The sequence below is a fragment of the Mesoplodon bidens genome (assembly GCF_964165515.1).
Source record: "Mesoplodon bidens genome assembly, chromosome: 16".
Lineage (NCBI taxonomy): Eukaryota > Metazoa > Chordata > Mammalia > Artiodactyla > Ziphiidae > Mesoplodon > Mesoplodon bidens.
This window is the reverse complement of record NC_138173.1, coordinates 51120525-51137168: the sequence shown is the minus strand read 5'-3', so window position 1 is coordinate 51137168 and position 16644 is coordinate 51120525.

Sequence of the window (16644 nt, the reverse complement as noted above, 5' to 3'; positions counted from 1 at the left end):
TGGCAAGCACTGCTAGTAACCCCATGGCATTTTCTCCACACATCTTTCTTCCTAATAGAACCCCTCTTTGTTTAAAGTAGCAACATGACTGTTAATTACGTAGTTAATAGATCAGCCTCCTTTCCAACTACAGAATATATGGTATTCTGGTCAATGAGCTGTAGATTATGTCCCTATGAAAGGCTTCCCTTTCTTGTTCACAAGGACAAAGCCCACTTAGAAAGGTCCATGCCTTTTTCCTTCCCCCTTTTGCCTGAACTGTGGGTATAAGGCTTGGAGGTCCGACACCCAGCTTGTGACCATTAGGCAAAAAGTATAAGGGTAAAGGACTATATACACAGGATCGCAGGTCAGAAAGATGAAAAGATCTTGGGTGCCTGATGACACTGAAGATAAATAAAGAATACCTCTAAGAGATTCAAATCTGAACAAAATGCTAAGTCACATTCCTCCACATTCACAATTAAAATAATTTGGTGATTTGGGTGTGGGGGATGAGGGAGAGGACACAGGTCACAAAAATGTGGTTTTCTTGTTTGGGTGACTGAGTTGCTTATTATGGTATTAGAGGTCAGGCACTATATTTTATTGTGTCTTGATGAATAGTTTTCTCATCACCCGCTTTTTCCCACCAGTAGTAAGTTCTTTGGGGTGGGATCTTCTTCTCTGTTATTCACCACCCCCCCACACCTTTTTTTGCATCCAGCACTCTGAGGGTAAGCATAAACCTCCATTTATTTATGGAAACATAAATATTTACTGAAGAAAGAAAGAAATAGAGAGGAGATAAGTATAGTTTGGGACATGGTTTATGATTTTTGGGGAATGGCAAGTTTGGAGCAGTACTAATATTAACAGTTAATATTATTTGAGTACTTATAACATGTCAATAACTGTACTAAGGGTTTTATATGCATTATTCTTCAAAAATAAAACAAAATATTATTAGGTAAATATTAGCATTATACCCATTTTCCAAGATGAGGAAATTGGGATAACAAGAAGTTAATTAACTGGTCTGAAGTAGAAGAGCCTGGATTCTAACTCAGTTGGTCCATTTCCAGAGCTCATATAGATCTCTATTCATTACTACCTCACTTGGCTAAGGTAGGACACAGAAGCTAGAGATACATACACAGGACACTTAGAAGTCATTTTCTAAACAGAATTGGAATAAGGAAAATTTAAATCAGTCTTTGGGCTGAGATGCCCTCAAGAAAGCTGGAACCAACTGTTGCCAGAAAGCTTCACAAGATGATTATGTTCACCAGAATCCAGCATCTAGCTGTCAGATATGCAAGTTGAAATTTTAGATCTGATGGTGTTGCCATTGTTAATTTAGCTTAGGGAAGTTGACTCACTCATAAGAGACTAAATTATCAAATTCAGGATGCCAATTGACTCATTTGAAATGAGAAAGATAACTGAAGGTGGGATAAACATCCATACCAGGCAAGAAGTGTTCATAAAAGGTCCTTACAATAAAATAAGAACAAGGGAAGTTAGCCAAAATATGTGAATGCTGAAAGGCACTAGGATCTTCTGTTACATTTCAATAGTGATAGACCTGCCAGGTGGATCTGACTGAGCACCTTGATCTATGAATGGGCAAGACCACTTTCTGCATCTTTCACCCATTTGCATGCTTGCTATGCTGTCTGATTTGAATCCTTTTGGTTGAATCCTTTTGGTTTGAATCCTTCCTTCTTTAGACTTCAGTCAAAACTTGCTAACATGACTATTTTTACCCTAGTAGATGTGTTTATTTATGGTTAAGTCTGAAAGGGCAAACTTATTTGTTTCTCCAAGTTGTTTGTCTCTTCCTACCTCCCCTTCACCTATACAACTCACTGACTATCATCTGCTTCTTTTTAGTCACAGTTCAGGAGACAGTATACAAAACATGCTACCTCTACTTCAAGGCTAACACCTTCATCTGTCCCTTTGTTTCCCATCCCTTCTTTTACTTCCAGGACCCTGATCATTTTCTGTTGTCTGTCCTCTCTTCTGCAGTTTCACCCTCAGCTTCACCAACTCATAAACATGATCAACTTTTTATCATAAAGAAGCCCGCAATTCCACATTCCCTTTAAAAAAGAACAGGGAGCTCTCCTTCAATCCCATGCTTCCTTTAAATATTTCTGCACCTCCTCTAATCCACAGCCAATCTCCTTGACAGATCTGCATTTACTATTTCCACTTTCTTACTTCTGTGACTTGCCAATTCACAGAAATCTGACTTTAGCTCCCACTGCTTCAATAAATATACCTTGGCACACATCCCCTATAGCATTCCACTTGTCAAATTCAGTGACCTTTTTTTACATTACATCTTACTTGACCTCATCAACATTTGGCATTCTTGAACACTTCCTTTGTGAAGCTCTCATCTCTGTTGTCCCATGACACCATTTCTCCTAGTTTTCTTTCTACGTTTTCTTCCTAGTTTATTTTATTATTTTTTATTACCTAATCTGCTTATTTTATTCAAATTTCACCACTTGTCCTGAGTGTCCCTTATAGTAGAAGAAAATTTAGGCTCATGCATTGTATTCCGTTGTCATATCCCTTTAGTCTTCTTTAAGCTGGAATAGTTCCTGAGCCATCTCTTGTGCTTCATGACATTGCTGCTATTGCTACTTTTAGAGTACAGTCCTTTTTTTTTCTTTTTTTAAAGAAAGTCCCTCAATTTGGATTTGTCTGTTTCCTCATGATCAGACTCAGGTTATGAAATTTTGGCAGGAGTGGAAGTGCTACAGGGCTCTTTATGCAGCATATTAGGGGGCACATGGTGTATGTTTGTCCCATTCTATGATCACTTTGAACATTTGGTGAAGGTGCTGCCTGTCTGTCATTTTTCTCCGAACAGTGCTGGTTCTTTTCCTCTGCATTACAAGGAGTCTTTTCTTTATGCTCATTCAGAAGAGCACTACATGACAGCGTGTTATCTTCCTAGTTTATTTTGTTTGATCTTTTTCCTTTATCTCGCCCTTAAATGTATGTGTTCCTCAAGGCTTCATCATTGGCCCTTTGCGATCCACTATCTACACATTCTATCTCCATGATTATTCCCATTTCTGTGGCTTCAACTACCAATCATATCTCTCAAGCAGATTCTCTTTTAGGTTCCAAATGCATATATTCAACTGCATGGTGGACATATTCATCAAAGGGCATCTCAATATTCCCCTTTCTCTTCTTGTTCACAATATCATTTGTCCAAACAAACTAGAAACCTGTGAATCATTGTGAACTTTTCTTCTATCTCCCCACTCCTCATTAAATTAGTGACAACAGCCAATCCTTTTAATTCTATTGCTATACTTTGGTAGGCTTGACTTTCTATTAGTCATAGGCAGTGAGGGAAATCCTGTTAAGTTTTCATTTTCATCTTATGACACCTTCTCTTAATGTTGTTGCGAAAATCTCACAAAAGAGATTTTTAATATTTAATAGTATACTTTGTCCATAGACTTTCTCTATTGACAGAAAATATCTTCCCTATCTTCTTTTGTTGGGAATGGGTATACCTCCTCTTCGGTACTCTAAAGAAAATGCTGGGAAGAGCCAGGCAGAACTCACTATAGTCATTTCTTACTAACAAACAAACACATTAATATAAGAACTTCAGTATGGTTGCCAGATGAAATACAGTACACCAGCTAAATTTGACTTTCAGAAAAACAACAAAAATATTTTATTGTAAGCATATTCCATGCAGTATTAGGACATATTTATACCAAAAAAAATTCATTGTTTATCTGAAATTCAAATTTAACTGGGCATTAACTAAATCTGACAACTCTAAGCTCCTTGACTTCCAAATCTATACCCTCTGGGATGCAGGATAAAGGAAAGTCTGGAGGCCTAAAGCTACTAGGTGGTCATTATTGTCACAACCAAAGAAATACTGACAGCATCTCCAATCTCTACCATCTTGGGACTTGTATCACTTACCCTGGGGCCTGTGAGACCCCCAGCTGTTCATTATGACCATACCACATTTCCCATTTCCACTGCAGGAATGTGTCCAGATCAGGATCGTGAAGCCCAACTGTTTTTCCTGCCAAAGAATTGCCATCTTGTGGAATTAAACCCTACCTCTCACTATCTCAAGTTTCATTAGGTATTCCTCCCCCGCAACGCCCACACTTTTTTTTTTTTTTCCGGCCACTGGGTACTGCTTCCTCTTTTCCTTAGTTCTGATTGTATTTACAAACAAGAATTTGGGTTGTTCCCTTGAACCATGCAACTCCTCAAGAAATTTATCCAGATGTTTCTTTTCCCACAAGTCTCTTTATACAGCACACTGGTTTACTCTCCTATGCACGCTAATCCATCCTAATGAGCTGTTACATCAGTCATTATATAAATTCCAGTTACTGCAAGTCCTCCCATATTCATATTCTAGGACATTAGGCAGACCTTCATGGAAGCACCAGTTTGACTGGCGTTGAGTTCACACATAGAATTCTTCCGGAAAGGCTACCTGAGTTCTTTCATGGGTCTTAAAATAGTCTCTGACCCCCACCCTCACAATGTTTTCTTCTCTTCCAGAAAGAACCCACATTTCTAAAGAAAAAAGTAGGCATATTTATGGAGCCAAGATTAAAAACAATTCTGTGGTCATACTCCATTAAGATTTTTGAACTTTTTCATTGACATAGTGGTGCCTAAGTCTGGTTCTTCAACTGGATAATTTAGTCCCCAAATCTGTTCTCTCAAAAAGTAAAATTCCAATTTAAGAAGTATCCACATTATCATCTCAGCTATCACTCCAAGAGTTATCATGATTGATCCTGGACCCACTTTTACCATTATCCCAAAATTTGTACAGTCCTGCTATAACTACCTTGTGGGGTCAGATATAATATACCACTATTAATCTATAGTAAACTGGGTTGTGTGCAGGAGAGCTCAAATTCTGAACAAGTCCCCCACTCACACCTCCCTCCCAAAAAGTTGTGCTTAAAAGTTGTGACCTTCAAGAGAATTACAGCCTAATGTTTGCTTAGGTGTCTCAAACATTTATGAAAATTCAAGCCTGCGATTCATGAAAACTAATTAAAATAATTGATCTTTTTCCTCTTCTTTACATTCTTGAATACCTTCCTGCCCTACCTTCCCAGAATATTTTCTCTTCTATTATCACAGTCCCAAATCCCCACTATATTAGTACTTCTCAACTCTATGCTTTTCTACTGTTTGAACTATGCCTTCCCTCCCCACCACTCAACACACAGCCTTGGGAGAAGAGCTCTTCTTTCACTGTGATTGCTTTTCCTCAGTGAGAACATGTACGGAGAGATGTTTGCTTCAGACATCAGGGGATGAAGATGAAGCTAAGTGGGTGGTGTCCAAATGCTCTGCTGGTAATTGTAGGGGGAGGCTGAGAAGCTCCACATGTTAAAATTTTGCACCTTCAGTCAGCTCTTAATCCTGGCTTTCCAGTAAGTGCTAACTGAATCATAAATCTGAATGTTCAGGAAAATAGAAGGGACCCAGGCTGGGAGAACTCTGTGGGGTCTTGTAGGGCTGATGAAGGATCTTTATTGAAAGATTATAAGTGAAGAAGAATCTAGGCTTTATTATTCATGTCCCACCAGAGGCAATTATATGAGGAATTGGAGATCTAGAACCATGCAGAGCTTAGGAGATGAAGGTCCAGGATAAGGACACATTCAGGCTGTGTCAGGAAGGGAAAATCAGATGGTCTCCAAAATGGAACTTTGGCCATGAACTGGGGCAAAGGTTTTGTTTATTTATTTATTTAGTTAGTTAGTTAGTTAGCTAGTTAATTCTAAATATAGACCAGGTACCTTACTGAGAGATTGACATATAATTTCTCATCTAGTCATTACATCACTGTATGTATTCCTATTATGTACTAAGGCTCAGAGAGGATTAGTACATTGAACTGGGTATCACAGTGAGAAAATGGCAACAGAGGTATTTGAACTTACATCTGTCTGATTGCAAGACCAAGCTAAACCTTTTCTACTTGGGAATACATTATTCCATCATTGCCCCACCTAGGATACTTTCTTGCCTATCAGGATGGAGTGACAAGGGTGAAAGCCTAACTTAGATACACTCTCTCATTTCCCTACCATAAGAATTTCTGGTATAACGTTTCTTTCTTTCTTTTTTATTTTGGGAATTATTTTCCATTTTTGGATCATGAAAAAATAAAAATGGTATAAATTTAAGGACAAAGTAAAAATTTTGAAGTACTGAGATTTATAAGGTTGGAAGATATGACATACAAGAGAAAAAAATGAGTCAAAAATCTATAAATAACTCCTAATATTAATATGTTATATTGTATTGATGAAAGGGTATAAAAGAGGATTCAATTTATTTCTAATTTTCCAAAATAATTTTGCAAGCTGAAATAATAATGTAATAAAATTAGCATCAGATATTGATATATTTTGATTCCTCATTGAATTGGATTTAACAAAGATTGAAGAAAATCATAGAAAATTCTAGATACCTGAATCATAGAAGGTTCAAGTAGGCATATCTACATGGTATCTAACTTACGGTAAAATAATATTAGATGCAGTTTGCTGAGGGTCCACTCTGTGCCTGACACCAGGTTGGGACACAAAATGTATTGAATATATCAGTTAATCAATACAGTAATTCTGTTAAGGTGGGTATTAGTACCCTCATTTTTCAAATGATGAAACAGGAACTCAAGTTACTTATCTAAGATCACACAGCTAAATACTGGCTGGACTGTTAAGCTAGGGTTGCTTGACTCCAAAGCTCCTTTCTTTTCTACTATACCCTACTCTTTCTAGACCAACCCTGTCATGGAGTAGAGGAGGACATATACTCAAGTATCCTTAGAGTGGTTATTTACTACACCTAACTCCACAAACAGACCAACAGAAATTTTAAATTAATATGAAGCATAGGTTTATTAAACATTAAATTCAGAACAGTTCTAATTATGAATATCTTGAGCCAAATTCTTGGGAATTGTATTATAATGCTGAGTAGTCAAAGCATCAAAGTCAGAGAAAATTAATAAGGCAAATCATTTAAAAATACTCTTTCTTTTTCTTAAAAATAAATAAATTTATCTATCTATTTATCTATCTATCTATCTATTTATTTATTTATTTTTGGCTGCATTGGGTCTTCGTTGCTGCACGTGAGCTTTCTCTAGTTGCGGCGAGCTGGGGCTACTCTTCGTTGCGGTGTGCGCGCTTCTCATTACAGTGGCTTCTCTTGTTGTAGAGCACGGGCTCTAGGTGCGCAGGCTTCAGTAGTTGTGGCGCACGGGCTTAATTGCTCCACAGCATATGGGATCTTCCTGGACCAGGGCTCGAACCCATGTTTCTTTTCAAGACTGATAAAAAACAAAATCTGGTTCCTTTATAACAGTTAGTAGCTCCTGACACCAAGTGGTCACTCTATGTACTGCTGTTAACAATTTTTCCTATCAGGAGAAAGATTGCCCTATCAGGAGGAAAAAAAACAACCGAAACGATAAAATGAATGCATTTTGTGAGATGCCTTATTTCATTTGTTGCAATTAAACTATTTAAGAACTGGAGATCGTGGGTAGAGATACCAGTGGGTGATTATCAAGTTCTTCATGTCTGGGACTTCCCTGGTGGAGCAGTGGTTAGGAATCTGCTGCCAATGAAGGGGACATGGGTTCGATCCCTGGTCCAGGAAGATCACACATGCTGCAGAGCAACTAAGCCCCATGCACCACAACTACTGATCTTGTGCTCTAGAGCCTATGAGCCACAACTACTGAAGCCTGCATACCTAGAGCCCGTGCTCTGCAACAAGAGAAGCCACCACGATGAGAAGCCCACGCGTCACAACGAAGAGTAGCCCCCACTCACCGCAACTAGAGAAAGCCCGTGTGCAGCAAAGAAGACAGTGCAGACAAAAATAAGAAAAAAAAATGTTCTTCATGTCTGTACTTTAAACATTTATTCCCAGTTTTGTTGCTGGTGTGGATATGTGTGTTAGATTCTTGACAGTGAGCCAAGGGTTTGTACCATCTCTACTGAGCAAGCTAACAAGCATTATAGCACAGATAGCATGGCAATTAAGAAAAACTGGCTCAGATGAACTTGGGCCCATCCACCTTCTTCAGCCTCTACCAACTGGACGGCTGAGATCTCTTCTATTTGCAGTCTAGCACTTATAGCAGCATATACAGGACATCACTGGTGTCATCTCAGCCACTAGCTGATGCTCCCACAGCTGGGCACTGTCAATGCCTCCACAACCACAGCTAATGCCTTGAAACCTTCCTAGTGCCAACAAACCCCCTGTTCTTGAGCTACAGATGCAGCAGAAGCTATGATTTCTTACCCACAAAAGCTGGAAGCATGTTCTTCTTTTTTATGCAACACTCTGTCTCATGAACAACAAAGTGCTGTCCTCTACTCCAATATCTAACAGAACTTTGGATGAAACAGGCCCTTGAAGTCCATCACCATACATGCCTACCTTCCAGCAGATGTCACTTAGCTGTAAGTTGGTGTCTCTCTTAAATTCTTAACCTGTACTCTAGGTTTCAAAACTTAATCATTTGCTGTTGTAATTTGTAATTACACAACTATTGTACAGATGCAAGACATGGCTCTATGTTTTCCTGGGGCGCTAATCAAAATGTAAGGTAAAGCTCCTTACATTACTATTATGCGTCTAATATTATGAGTATAAATTTAATGTTCCAATTATTTGATCTTGTTTCTGTCAGGTGTGAGCCATGTCTGCAAACATTCTCTTCAGCCTTAGAGGTTCAGGAAGTACACAGATACAGCTCAGGTTGACAAACCTTGACCTAGATGACCATTAGGGGAAGGGAAAAGATGTAAACATTTTCATTTTAAAAATTATATCACAGATAATGTTTTATTGCATACACAATTTCTCACTGACAAGAGGAAGTTTTTGGAGTTATATATAATTTTAAATGAAATTATGCTTTTATATTTTTCCCTCTGACTGAAGTAAATCAGAACTCATCATATATATATTTCAGATATATTTCTTTGTGCTAAAACTTTTCAAAAATGTCACATAAATATATTACAATGTTTTTCTGTATAAAGGGGGGGTATTTCTGGGTGCTTTCTTGATTGATTAATGTCATAAAGACTATCCATATAAGTGAGCTTTCATAAGTTCTAGGAAACCCAGTCAATCAATGACAAGAGTAGCTCAAATGCATTACAATTATGAGTCATAATATTGATGTAAATGTTCTATATGGAACAGTCAGCACTGGGTTGAATTATATTTTAATATTTCAAAAATATTTGTTGAAAAGATGACTTTGGATTATGTTATATTCCAGGAAGAAATTCAAATAAGTTTGCATTTCCCCTTTTCCTGGAAAAAGGTGTTATGTGTTACAGAATTATAAAAGAGAAAAGTAAGCAAATAAAAGTTTGTTAGAAAACCTGAGACTTTTTAATATAAAAATGCATTCATGGTAGAGTATGGAAATGGGAAAATAGTAACTTTACAGTGGAAACCATAGCAGACACCACCTTAACCAAATGATGAAGTGTCACATTAATATCATGTTGCATGGATATCATGTCTCCCCTGCTAGTACATGAGAAAAGCACTTCACTTCTGTGGCATTTTTTCCAAAACCCAAAGCCCAAGTATAATCATGAGAAAAATATCAGACAAACACAAATTGAGGGACATTGTAAAATATCTGACAACTTCCTCAAAACTGTCAAGGTTGTGAAAGATAGGGAAAGGTTGAGTAACTGTCACAGAACAGAAGAGACTATGGGGATATGACAACAAAATGCAATGTGGTACCTTGGATTAGATCCTGGAATGGAGAGAGGAAAACTATTGAAAAATCAAATAAATCTGGAATTCAGTTAGTAGTTTAAAAAAAGCATCCCTGAGCCACAAAACAAATGAACAACATGCTCGAAGTGGCTTTTTCAATTGCAATAGGTTATACTGCATTATTCACACTCTGTATCAAAACACTGCAGAGAATTGTGACAACGTTGCTCAAATCAAAGGACTTTCTTAAAATAGGTAATTAGATCTCTGCTACAACCTTACTCCTCTGCCATTGTCCATTTATATGCGTGCTGGGGGCGCCATGATTGTCTAGTCGTCGGCTGGGAGGTTTCAACGCGCTGCTCCTGTTTTCCTTCCAGTCCTGGTACCAAATGGCTGACCCACAGGCTAACCCTGATTCTAAGAAAATATTTTAGACCCCGGAGGAAGATGGCGGAAGAGTAAGACGCGGAGATCACCTTCCTCCCCACAGATACATCAGAAATTCATCTACACGTGGAACAACTCCTACAGAACACCTACTGAACGCTGACAGAAGACCTCAGACCCCCCAAAAGGCAAGAAACTCCCCACATACCTGGGTAGGGCAAAAGAAAAAAAGAATAAACAGAGACAATAGGATAGGGACGGGACCTGCAACAGTGGGAGGGAGCCGTGAAGGAAGGACGGTTTCTACACACTACAAGCCCCTTCGAGGGCGGAGACTGCAGGTGGCGGAGGGGGAAAGCTTCGGAGTAGCGGAGGAGAGCACAGCAACAGGGGTGTGGAGGGCAAAGCGGAGAGATTCCGGCACAGAGGATCGGTGCCCTCAGGCACACACCAGCCTGAGAGGCTTGTCTGCTTGGCCGCCGGGGCAGGCGGGGCTGGGAGCTGAGGCTCGGGTATCGGCTTTCAGTCGGAGCGCAGGGAGAGGACTGGGGCTGGCGGCAGGAAGAGAGCCTGAAGGGGTTAGTGCACCACGGCTAGCCCGGAGGGAGTCCAGGGAAAGGGTCTGGAGCTGCCGAAGAGGCAAGAGATTTTTTTCCCTTTTGTTTCCTGGTGCGCGAGGAGAGGGCATTAAGAGGGCTGCTTGGGGAAGCGCCGGAGACAGGCGCGAGCCGCGGCTAAAGGCGCGGACCTCGGAGACGGGCGTGGGACGCTGGGGCTCCTGCCGCCGCCGCCGCCGCCGCCACGGGGCCTGTGTGCGAGCGCGGGTCACTGTCCGCCCCGCCTTCCGGGGGGCCTGTGCACCCTGCCACTGCCGGGGTCCCGGGACCCGGGGACGGCTTTCCCGGGAAAGTGCACGGAGCGCCTCGGGCTGCTGCAACATCACGCTGGCCTCTGCCGCCGCAGGCCCGCCCCAAACTGCGCGCCCCTCCCTCCCCTCTGCCTGAGTGAGCCAGAGCCCCCGAATCAGCGGCTCCTTTAAACCCGTCCTGTCTGAGCGAAGAACGGACGCCCTCCGGCGACCTACGCGCAGAGGCGGGGCCAGGTCCAAGGCTGAGACCCGGGAGCTGTGAGAGCAGAGACAGGGAAATCTCTCTGTGCAGCCTTGGAGGCAGCGGATTAAAGCTCCACGGTCCATTTGATGTGCCCTGCGTCTGTGGAGTGCATAAATGGACAGCGAATCATCCCAAATTGAGGAAGTGGACTTTGAGGACAAGATTTAAGACTTTCCCCCCTTTTCCTCTTTTTACAACGAATTATCCCAAATTAAGGAGGTGGACTTAGAGAGCAAGATTTCAGGCTTCACGCCCTTTTCCTCTTTTTACAACGAATTATCCCAAATTGAGGAGGTAGACTTGGAGAGCAAGATTTTTGATTTTCCCCCCTGCTCTTTTTTTGTGAATGTGTATGTGTAATCTTCTGTGTAAGATTCTCTCTGTATAGCTTTGCTTCCACCATATGTCCCAGGGTTCTATCGGTCCTTTTTTTTTTTCAATAATTACTTTTTAATTTTAATAACGCTACTATATTTCATACTTTATTTTACTTTACCTGCTCTTTCTTTTTTTCCTACCTTCCCTTCCTCCCACCCTCCCTCCGGCCCTCCTTTCCTCCTTTCTTTTTCTTTCCTCCCTCCCTCCCTCCCACCCTTCTTCTTTCCTTCCTCCCTCCCTCCCTCCTGTCTTTCTTTCTTTCTTTCCTTCCTCCCTCCCTCCCTCCCTCCCTTCTTCCATTCACTTTTCCTTTTGCTTTCATTCCTCCCTCCCTCCCTCCTTTCTCTCTTTCTTTCTTTCCATCCTTCCTCTCTCCCTCCCTCCTTCCTTCCTTCCCTTCTTCCTTTCTTTCCCTCTCTCTTTCTTTCTTCTACTAATTCTTTCTTTCTACTTTTTCTCCCTGTTATTCTGAGCCGGGTGGATGAAAGGCTCTTGGTGCTGCAGCCAGGAGTCAGTGTTGTGCCTCTGAAGTGGGAGAGCCAACTTCAGGACACGGGTCCACAGGAGACCTCCCAGCTCCACATAATATCAAATGGCGAAAATCTCCCAGAGATCTCCATGTCAACACCAGCACCCAGCTTCACTCAACGACCAGCAAACTACAGTGCTGGTCACCCTATGCCAAGCAACTAGCAAGGCAGGAACACAACCCCACCCATTAGCAAAGAGGCAACCTAAAAACATAATAAGGCCACAGGCACCCCAAAACACACCACCAGACGTGGACCTGCCCACCAGAAAGACAAGATCGAGGCTCAACCACCAGAACACAAGCATTAGTCCCCCCCACCAGGAAGCCTACACAACCTACTGAACCAACCTTAGCCACTGGGGACAGACACCAAAAACAACGGGAACTACGAATCTGCAGCCTGCAAAAAGGAGACCCCAAACACAGTAACATAAGCAAAATGAGAAGACAGAAGAAAACACAGCAGGTGAAGGAGCAAGATAAAAACCTACCAGACCTAACAAATGAAGAGGTAATAGGCAGTCTACCTGAAAAATAATTCAGAATAATGATAGTAAAGATGATCCAAGATTCTATTTCCAAGATCCAAAATCTTGGAAATAGAGTAGAAAAATGCAAGAAACAGTTAACAAGGACATAGAAGAACTAAAGATGAATCAAGCATCGATTAAAAACACAATAAATGAAATGAAAAATACTCTAGATGGGATCAATAGCAGAATAGCTGAGGCAGAAGAACAGATAAGTGAGGTGGAAGATAAAATAGTGGAAATAACTGCTGCAGAGCAAAATAAAGAAAAAAGAATGAAAAGAACAGAGGACAGTCTCAGAGACCTCTGGGACAACATTAAACGCACCAACATTCGAATTATAGGGGTTCCAGAAGAAGAAGAGAAAAAGAAAGGGGCTGAGAAAATATTTGAAGAGATTATAGTTGAAAACTTCCCTAATATGGGAAAGGAAATAGTTAAGTCCAGGAGGCACAGAGAGTCCCATATACAATAAATCCAAGGAGAAATACGCCAAGACACATATTAATCAAACTGTCAAAAATTAAACACAAAGAAAACATATTAAAAGCAGCAAGGGAAAAACAACAAATAACACACAAGGGAATCCCCATCAGGATAACAGCTGATCTCTCAGCAGAAACTCTACAAGCCAGAAGGGAGTGGCAGGACATAATTAAAGTGATGAAGGAGAGAAACCTGCAACCAAGATTACTCTACCCAGCAAAGATCTCATTCAGATTTGATGGAGAAATTAAAACCTTTACAGACAAGCAAAAGCTGAGAGAGTTCAGCACCACCAAACAGGCTTTACAACAAATGCTAAAGGAACTTCTCTAGGCAAGAAACAAAACAGAAGAAATATACCTACAATAACGAACCCAAAGCAATTAAGGAAATGGGAATAGGAACATACATATCAATAATTACCTTAAATGTAAATGGACTAAATGCTCCCACCAAAAGACACAGAGTGGCTGAATGGATACAAAAACAAGACCCATATATATGCTGTCTACAAGAGACCCACTTCAGACCTAGAGACACATACAGATTGAAAGTAAGGGGATGAAAAAAGATATTCCATGCAAATGGAAATCAAAAGAAAGCTGGAGTAGCAATTCTTATATCAGACAAAATAGACTTTAAAATAAAGACTATTAGAAGAGACAAAGAAGGACACTACATAATGATAAAGGGATCGATCCAAGAAGAAGATATAACAATTGTAAATATTTATGCACCCAACATAGGAGCACCTCAATACATAAGGCAAATACTAACAACCATAAAAGGGGAAATCGACAGTAACACAATCATAGTAGGGGACTTTAACACCCCACTTTCACCAATGGACAGATCATCCAAAATGAAAATAAATAAGGAAGCACAAGCTTTAAATGATACATTAAACAAGATGGACTTAGTTGATATTTATAGGACATTCCATCCAAAAACAACAGAATACACATTTTTCTCAAGTGCTCATGGAACATTCTCCAGGATAGATCATATCTTGGGTCACAAATTAAGCCTCGGTAAATTTAAGAAAATTGAAATTGTATCAAGTATCTTTTCCGACCACAATGCTATGAGACTAGATATCAATTACAGGAAAAGATCTGTAAAAAATACAAACACATGGAGGCTAAACAATACACTACTCAATAACGAAGTGATCACTGAAGAAATCAAAGAGGAAATTAAAAAATACCTAGAAACAAATGACAATGGAGACACGACGACCCAAAACCTATGGGACGCAGCAAAAGCAGTTCTAACGGGGAAGTTTACAGCAATACAATCCCACCTTAAGAAACAGGAAACATCTCGAATAAACAACCTGACCCTGCACCTAAAGTAATTAGAGAAAGAAGAACAAAAAACCCCCAAAGTTAGCAGAAGGAAAGAAATCATAAAGATCAGATCAGAAATAAATGAAAAAGAAATGAAGGAAACGATAGCAAAGATCAACCAAACTAAAAGCTGGTTCTTTGAGAAGATAAATAAAATTGACAAACCGGGCCTCCCTGGTGGCGCAGTGGTTGAGAGTCCGCCTGCCGATGCAGGGGATACGGGTTCGTGCCCCGGTCTGGGAGGATCCCATATGCCGCGGAGCGGCTGGGCCCGTGAGCCATGGCCGCTGGGCCTGCGCGTCCGGAGCCTGTGCTCCGCAGCGGGAGAGGCCACAACAGTGAGAGGCCCGCATACCGCAAAAAAAAAAAAAAGAAAAAAAAAAAAAAAAAAAAAAAAAAAAAAATTGACAAACCATTAGCCAGACTCATCAAGAAAAGAAGGGAGAAGACTCAAATCAATAGAATTAGAAATGAAAAGGAGAAGTAACAACTAACACTGCAGAAATACAAAAGATCATGAGAGATTACTACAAGCAACTCTATGCCAATAAAATGGACAACGTGGAAGAAATGGACAAATTCTTAGAAATGCACAACCTGCCAAGACTGAATCAGGATGAAATAGAAAATATGAATAGACCAATCACAAGCACTGAAATTGAAACTGTGATTAAAAATCTTCCAACAAACAAAAGCCCAGGACCAGATGGCTTCACAGGCGAATTCTATCAAACATTTAGAGAAGAGCTAACACCTATCCTTCTCAAACTCTTCCAAAATATAGCAGAGGGAGGAGCATTCCCAAACTCATTCTACGAGGCCACCATCACCTTGATACCAAAACCAGGCAAGGATGTCACAAAGAAAGAAAACTACGGGCCAATATCACTGATGAAAATAGATGCAAAAATCCTCAACAAATACTAGCAAACAGAATCCAACAGCACATTAAAAGGATCATACACCATGATCAAGTGGGGTTTATTCCAGGAATCCAAGGATTCTTCAATATACGCAAATCAATCAATGTGATACACCATATTAACAAGTTGAAGGAGAAAAACAATATGATCATCTCAATAGATGCAGAGAAAGCTTTCGACAAAATTCAACACCCATTTATGATAAAAACCCTGCAGAAAGTAGGCATAGAGGGAACTTTCCTCAACATAATAAAGGCCATATATGTCGAACCCACAGCCAACATCGTCCTCAATGGTGAAAAAATGGTGAAAATGGTGAAACCATTTCCACTAAGATCAGGAACAAGAAAAGGCTGCCCACTCTCACCACTCTTATTCAACCTAGTTTTGGAAGTTTTAGCCACAGCAATCAGAGAAGAAAAGGAAATAAAAGGAATCCAAATTGGAAAAGAAGAAGTAAAGCTGTCACTGTTTGCAGATGACATGATACTATACATAGAGAATCCTAAAGATGCTACCAGAAAACTACTAGAGCTAATCAATGAATTTGGTAAAGTAGCAGGATACAAAATTCATGCACAGAAATCTCTGGCATTCCTGTACACTAATGATGAAAAATCTGAAAATGAAATCAAGAAAACACTCCCATTTACCATTGCAACAAAAAGAATAAAATATCTAGGAATAAACCTAGCTAAGGAGACAAAAGACCTGTATGCAGAAAATTATAAGACACTGATGAAAGAAATTAAAGATGATACAAATAGATGGAGAGATATACCATGCTCCTGGATTGGAAGAATCAATATTGTGAAAATGACTGTACTACCCAAAGCAATCTACAGATTCAATGCAATCCCTATCAAACTACCACTGGCATTTTTCACAGAACTAGAACAAAAAATTTCAAAATTTGTTTGGAAAAACAAAAGACCCCGAATAGCCAAAGCAATCTTGAGAACGAAAAACGGAGCTGGAGGAATCAGGCTCCCTGACTTCAGACTATACTACAAAGCTACAGTAATCAAGACAGTGTGGTACTGGCATAAAAACAGAAAGATAGATCAATGGAACAGGATAGAAAGACCAGAGATAAACCCACGCACATATGGTCAACTTATCTTTGATAAAGGAGGCAGGAATGTA